The following is a 7858-nucleotide window of genomic DNA, read 5'->3' as shown; positions in this document are numbered from 1 at the left end:
GGACAGAGAGAGAGAACGAGGAGACGGACAGAGAGAGAGAGAGAGAGAACGAGGAGACGGACAGAGAGAGAGAGAACGAGGAGACGGACAGAGAGAGAGAGAGAGAGAGAGAACGAGGAGACGGACAGAGAGAGAGAGAGAACGAGGAGACGGACAGAGAGAGAGAGAGAGAGAGAACGAGGAGACGGACAGAGAGAGAGAGAGAACGAGGAGACGGACAGAGAGAGAGAGAATGAGGAGACGGACAGAGAGAGAGAGAGAGAACGAGGAGACGGACAGAGAGAGAGAGAGAACGAGGAGACGGACAGAGAGAGAGAGAGAACGAGGAGACGAACAGAGAGAGAGAGAGAGAACGAGGAGACGAACAGAGAGAGAGAGAGAACGAGGAGACGGACAGAGAGAGAGAGAGAGAACGAGGAGACGGACAGAGAGAGAGAGAGAGAACGAGGAGACGGACAGAGAGAGAGAGAGAGAACGAGGAGACGGACAGAGAGAGAGAGAGAGAACGAGGAGACGGACAGAGAGAGAGAGAGAACGAGGAGACAGAGAGAGAGAACGAGGAGACAGAGAGAGAGAGAGAGAGAGAGAACGAGGAGACGGACAGAGAGAGAGAATGAGGAGACGGACAGAGAGAGAGAGATCGATGAGACGGACAGAGAGAGAACGAGGAGACGGACAGAGAGAGAACGAGGAGACAGACAGAGAGAGAGAGAGAGAGAGAGAACGAGGAGACGGACAGAGAGAGAGAACGAGGAGACGGACAGAGAGAGAGAACGCGGAGACGGACAGAGAGAGAGAGAGAATGAGGAGACGGACAGAGAGAGAGAGAACGAGGAGACGGACAGAGAGAGAGAGAGAGAACGAGGAGACGGACAGAGAGAGAGAGAGAACGAGGAGACGGACAAAGAGAGAGAGAGAACGAGGAGACGGACAGAGAGAGAGAGAGAGGGAACGAGGTGGACAGAGAGAGAACGAGGAGACGGACAGAGAGAGAGGGAGGAAACGAGACAGACAGAGAGAGAGAGAGAGGGAACGAGGCGGACAGAGAGAGAGAGGGAACGAGACTGACAGAGCGAGAGAGAAAAGGGGGGGGATGGAAAGGGGGGGGGAGACCGAGAGAGAGGGGATAGATGGAGGCAGAGGAAAGGGAGTGATTGAGAGAGAGGCTTGTACTACTGTAGCATTGCTTGTCAGTGGTGTATATAATCTAGGGCTGCTACTTTGCATGGACACGGCTGCCAGTGCCTCTGCACATTCCTCCGACGGACGTTTGGCGCCAGGGACGGTCAGGACAGGGGTGTAATAGAAGTAGGCAAGGGCTGTGAGAGCGGCCCCAGTCCTCCCCTTCCAGCCCGGTGTCCGTGTCAGCAGCAATAGAGGGGGAGTTTAGATTAGTAAAACGCAGGCAGCATTTGAGTGGGAGGAGAAGGAGAGCAAACCTTTTACTGGCCGGGAGACAGGACCCGAGTGACTGGCTGTGCAGTGGCCGTCTTCATACACAGGCTCTGGGACACTGGCGGTGGGCGGGCGAACAGGCGCAGCGCTGGTCGCGGCATTTAATGAGTCAGTGAGACTCATTGTAATGCCGTTCCTGAACCAGCCCCCACCGCGGGAACAGACAGTCCCCCTCTCCCCACGCCACTTATAACGAGCTCTTACCGTGCACCCGACCCCCCCTCTCCCCGGCCACGGACCACTGGCGGCACTCAGAAGCCAAACCCCCTCCCCAGCCGCGGGTTACCCCATGTCACAGAGGATCGCTGCCACGGAGCTGCGCTGTCATGTCCTGACTGGCAAGGCTCCACCTCCTGTTTTTAAAGCCTGCCGCCGGGCCGCCACGCCAATCAATCTGCCAGGCTAGGGATTGGCTGCAGCGGAGCGCGTCCCAGAGGACTCACACATGTTGGAAAAGTGAGTAGGAAGTTGCTACTAACTAAATTATATGCTGACAAGGAAACGACATCACTATTACCTTCTGAATTTCAATCTTCAGATATATCACAGATGGAGCAAGAAGCACTAGATGCACTACAGGAACTCGAACAAGAACAATATCAGCATATGGAAGAGGATCCTACTACCAGACCAAGATGTAAAAAGAAGTCCACCTATTTTCCACAGGAACAAATCTGTCCTGAGGTATCGGTATTTATGAAGCTTGTAGCAAAAGAATTTGACCTAATCCACATAAACAAACATAAGTGGCGGGGTAACTCTAATTTTACCCGACTAGAAAGAACTGCTTTAAGAGAAATACAGACATGGCAAGATGTCATCATCAAGTCTTCGGACAAAGGAGGCAATGTTGTCATCTGGCCCAAAATAGAATATATCAAAGAAGCACAGCGACAACTTGATACCACCAACTGTTACAAACGGATACTACTTAGTCCCCTCCAAGATTACAAAAGAATCTATGAAAATATTTTCAACCAAGCACTTATACAAGGTACAATCACCAAACAGGAGTATGGTTATCTATTGACACAGAATCCTAAGATCCCAACCTACTACCTACTGCCCAAAATACACAAAAACATCGAAACTCCCCCAGGGAGACCCATTGTGTCTGGGATAGGGGGATTAACAGAAAAGGCGAGCATCTTTCTTGACTTACACCTCAGACAATATGTCCTGAACCTTCCCTCATATGTCCAGGACACAACTGATATATTAAGGAAACTGCATGATTTAAAATTAGAAGAAAATCAATATTTGGTGTCACTGGATGTCGAGGCACTATATACATCAATAGGTCATAAAGATGGGATAAGAGCAGTAGAATATTTCCTACATAATGGACCAAAGAAGGACTTTCATCTTTTTTTGATTAAGTTACTGTATTTTGTGTTACACTATAATTTTTTTACATTTAATGACAAATTCTACCTCCAAACAAGGGGTACGGCTATGGGGGCGGCCTGTGCGCCCACATATGCCAATATATTCCTTGGATGGTGGGAGAAGGAAATCATCTTTAAAGACCACAATGATATATTCACGTCTCATATCGTTATGTGGAACAGATATATAGACGATATTTTTATGATCTGGGAGGGTGACCTACATTTGCTGCACCAATTCATAGAACATCTTAACAAGAATGATCTGAATATTCATTTAACACACAGTATAAGTCAATCAGAACTTCCATTTTTGGACTTGATGATTTACAAGAAATCTGAAGGAATGATTGCCACAAAACTATATCGGAAGAGCACAGCAACAAATACTTTATTACATCAAACCAGTTCCCATTTTCCCCCAACTATAGAAAATATCCCAAAAGGGGAATTTCTCCGACTCCGTAGGAACTGCTCTGATGATAAAGAATTCATAACACAAAGCACAGAACTGACAAACAGACTATGCGATAGGGGATACAGTAAAACCTCCATAAAAAAAGCCATGAAAATGGTCAAAACTATTAAAAGAGAGGATCTAATTTTTAAGAGAGAACCAAAGAGTCCAAATACTGACAATACTATACGCTTTGTCGGAAATTTTTGCAGAGAATGGAAGAAGGTGAATACAGCAATACAGAAACATTGGCATATTCTACATGCAGACTCTACTCTATCCAAAAATTTGGGTCCTAAGGTCGCCATGAGTTGGCGCAGATCCAAAAACCTTAAAGACAGACTTGTAAGCAGTCATTTTCAAAAAATCTCTACTACAAGACCAATAGTCACTGGAACATATCCCTGTGGCAGATGCAAAGCTTGCAGATATATTCATCCAACAAAGGAAATAGAAGACAAATTTGGAAAGATAATACAAATAAAAGACTATATGAACTGTCAAACTGAAGGGGTTATCTATTGCCTGAAATGTAGTTGTAACCAAAAATATATTGGCATGACAACTCGTCCGCTTAAACAGCGAGTCCTAGAACACGTAGGATCCATACGTAATGCCATCACGGATAAGGCCAAGATGAAGCAATTAACCTCAGTCGCTCGCCATTTTCATACCCATCATGAAAATAGATGGGAGGAGCTTAAAATCTTCGGCTTGGAGAAAATCAAACTCAGAATATGAGGAGGTAATCTAACCGAGAACTTACTGAAAAAAGAGAGCGAATGGATCTTCAAGATGGGATCTTTACAACCAGCAGGCATGAATGAACATATAAACTATGGGGTATATTTAAATTAAGGTCCTCATATTAAAACCTCTGGTATCCAACACATTTTTCCTTTTCCATTTACAGCCAATCCAAAAAAACATATATATTTTTCCATAATATCCCACACATTCATAATAGTGTAATTTTTCACGTTTTTTTCCTCACGTGGGCTCTTCCTAATAATCATTATACTTGCCCTTCTAAACTAATTTATTATCATCACGTTTAGGTACCATTCTCTCCTCATTCATGTTCCCTATTCACCATCCTTTCCCTCACTCCCTCTCTTATATTCCTTGTTATCCCATCCCCTTTCCCTTTATCTAATATAATAAAAAATATATATAAAAATCATTAACCTGTCAATTACACTACTCACTTTCTAAACAATTCATCAATCAAGTATTTATGTCACCATCACGTATTAATTAACAAATCATCACTTGCACTACAAATCTTCTCATTATATTTTTATTTTATATTATTTTCCAAATTATAAGTCTCTTTTCATGTATATCCTTTCTATATTCAATTTATTATATCTTTTTCAAGCTCACCCAGGCAATTTATCTATATGTTAAATCAACGACAATAAAACATAAGCTGTTACAATTATTAACGATGTCCAACCTGAGAGATCAAGTCAACTTAAATAAGATTGGGGGATCAGTATGTCTATCAATAAGTTCACCCAATCAGCTATGAGCCCTGCTCTACATAAACTGGAACCTTCAGTGACCTCACTACGTCCTGTGATCAAGCTTATCTTGCGAAACGTACGTCAGGTATAGCGATCACGTGCTGCGCACGCGTGACCGCGCTAGCCGGAGCGCTTAGACTGTCACCAAGTAACGGCCCCAGCTATCGTTCTCTCCCAGAGAAACCACGGACATACGCCGCTGCAGCTTCTGAAGTGTCTCCACGGCAACGGCCCCAAACTACCGCTCTCTTGGAGCGTCAACACGGACACACGCCGCTGCAGTCTCCGGAGCTTCTACACGGCCACGAGTGGAACGGCATTACATATATCAGTACTGGTATCATATACACCCCAAACAAATGAGAAATCCATCCACTCTATAATACCATTTTGCAAGGCTTCAACTGTCTGACATAATAGTCATTTGCGGTTATCCTTTTCTTGCAAAAATCCTTTGAACATTCTCTGCAGGTTTATTTATAACCTGCTGTGATACACATCCTTTCCCTTTTCTCCTTCCCTTCCCCACCCCCCCCCTCCCACCTTTTTCCCTTTCCCTTAGTGACCCATAGGGGCCCATCACCAAAAGCCAGTATCTGATTGATATAAGTCTGTTCTCCTGTTATTACGCCATTCGGGTCTTTCATAAAGAGCTGGTATCCGGTTGATTTATGTCCGTCTGTCTGTTATTATGCCATACATACATGCTGTCCTTTTCAGCATAAATTATATCAATTATTTAAGTAAATTGGTACGGCCGTACTGATGATCTGTCCTAAGCTCAGATGTAAGGATAATCAATTAGTAACCATATGTGGCATGTATGAATTTTCCCACATATATTATCCTCAATAATTTATCCTCGTCTTCTGTGACTGCTACGTCACATGCTGTATAAATAAGGAATTGTGTTCATAATTATCTTTTGGTGACCATTGTGTCACATGCTAATTAATTAGCAGGAGATTGTTTGATTACATGCATTTAATTTCTTTTTGTGGCCGCTGTGTCACGTACCTGTTTATCAACTGACTATAGGTCAATTAAAAAAACTCAGTCACATAATCAAGGGAGCGTATGTATAATTATCTCTTTTTGACCATTGTGTCATATGCTGATTAATTAGCTGGTGATTGTTAGGATGATTACATACGCCTACTTTCTCTTCTTTTTTTGTGGCTGCTTTGTTACATCTGCTGAATATTCATAACTATATGTGTGCATATTTCTTTCATTTTTGTGACCGCCGTGTCACATATTATCATAGATGTGGTATATTTGAATTTTTCCACATACCTGATTAATTATGCAGATATAATTAATCTTTGTGACTGTTGTGTCATATGTTGATAAATCAGCTGACTGCATGTAATCTCCTTTATTTGTAACTTACCTGTTACGAATTACGTATACTCCCCATTCCTAATATACAGCAACCATTTGGCATATAATTGGAGTGACCAAGGAGAAAAGTCCAATAATTGTGGTCACACTTCACTGGAGATGCCCAATCTCTCCCGAACTTGGAAGCTAAGCAGTGAAAGGCCGGGTCAGTACAAGGAAGGGAGACCTCCTTTGAACACCCTGGTACTGCAATAAATTGGCTATTGGACACATTGGCACTCAACTTTATGTCATTCAATACTGGGATTCGCATGACCAATGATTTTATTCCCTGCATTTATAAAATCCGTAATGGATATTAGCAGTATGAATGATGGTCATATATTCCACAAAATATATTATGCAGATTCTCTTTGACAAAAGCGTCACAGAATTCTACTCCTGGCAATTTGTATATCGTGAATTTGGAGATCACGAATAATTCGATTTATCAATATTTTCGCTAAGTTTTGTTTTTCACATACAGCCACTCCTAGAATTTGACTTTTACTGATTAAATTGTTTTTTGACAATCTACCCATTATACCAATAACCTCTGAATTAAGAGTGCTCCCAAAAAAGAGTCCTTTCTTTCAAATCTCTCTTTTTGGTCCCTTGGTACTTGATACTCTCTGACTCTAGGGAGCACCACTGAAAGCAACACTATATGATACTGGGTTAAACCCCTACAACATCTATAGTTGCCATATACAGAAGAAATTATATTTAAATTTAGTTCTTTCAGAGGCCACTAATTGTTTATAAAATCTTGTTTGGACTGGTGCGGTTCCCTCCTAAACCCTATTTCCTAATGTAATAGAAGTAGGCAAGGGCTGTGAGAGCGGCCCCAGTCCTCCCCTTCCAGCCCGGTGTCCGTGTCAGCAGCAATAGAGGGGGAGTTTAGATTAGTAAAACGCAGGCAGCATTTGAGTGGGAGGAGAAGGAGAGCGAACCTTTTACTGGCCGGGAGACAGGACCCGAATGACTGGCTGTGCAGTGGCCGTCTTCATACACAGGCTCTGGGACACTGGCGATGGGCGGGCGAACAGGCACAGCGCTGGTCGCGGCATTTAATGAGTCAGTGAGACTCATTGTAATGCCGTCCCTGAACCAGCCCCCACCGCGGGAACAGACAGCCCCCCTCTCCCCACGCCACTTATAACGAGCTCTTACCGTGCACCCGACCCGACCCCCCCTCTCCCCGGCCACGGACCACTGGCGGCACTCAGAAGCCAAACCCCCTCCCCAGCCGCGGGTTACCCCATGTCACAGAGGATCGCTGCCACGGAGCTGCACTGTCATGTCCTGACTGGCAAGGCTCCACCTCCTGTTTTTAAAGCCTGCCGCCGGGCCGCCACGCCAATCAATCTGCCAGGCTAGGGATTGGCTGCAGCGGAGCGCGTCCCAGAGGACTTACACATGTTGGAAAAGTGAGTCCCTGAACATCAATACCGGGTAAAAAACGCGCTATAGCGCGTTTTTGCGAACACTGGCACTACACTTTTGCCACATTTTGTTATGTTACAGCCTAGGCCCACCTCTGCATCTGCATGTGTATATATATATATATATATATATACACACACACACACACACACACACACACACACACACACACACACACACACATATATATATATATACAT

General features: G+C 44.2%; 1 pseudogene; it reads left to right on the top strand.

Annotated features, from left to right (window-relative positions):
• The first annotated feature begins 6308 nt into the window (after positions 1 to 6308).
• Positions 6309 to 6428, top strand: LOC134963698 (5S ribosomal RNA; annotated as a pseudogene).
• The last annotated feature ends 1430 nt before the right edge of the window (positions 6429 to 7858 follow it).

This window comes from Pseudophryne corroboree, chromosome 9 (assembly GCF_028390025.1).
Source record: "Pseudophryne corroboree isolate aPseCor3 chromosome 9, aPseCor3.hap2, whole genome shotgun sequence".
Lineage (NCBI taxonomy): Eukaryota > Metazoa > Chordata > Amphibia > Anura > Myobatrachidae > Pseudophryne > Pseudophryne corroboree.
The sequence above is the reverse complement of the archived record's forward strand: the minus strand, read 5'-3'. Positions and strand labels throughout refer to the sequence as shown.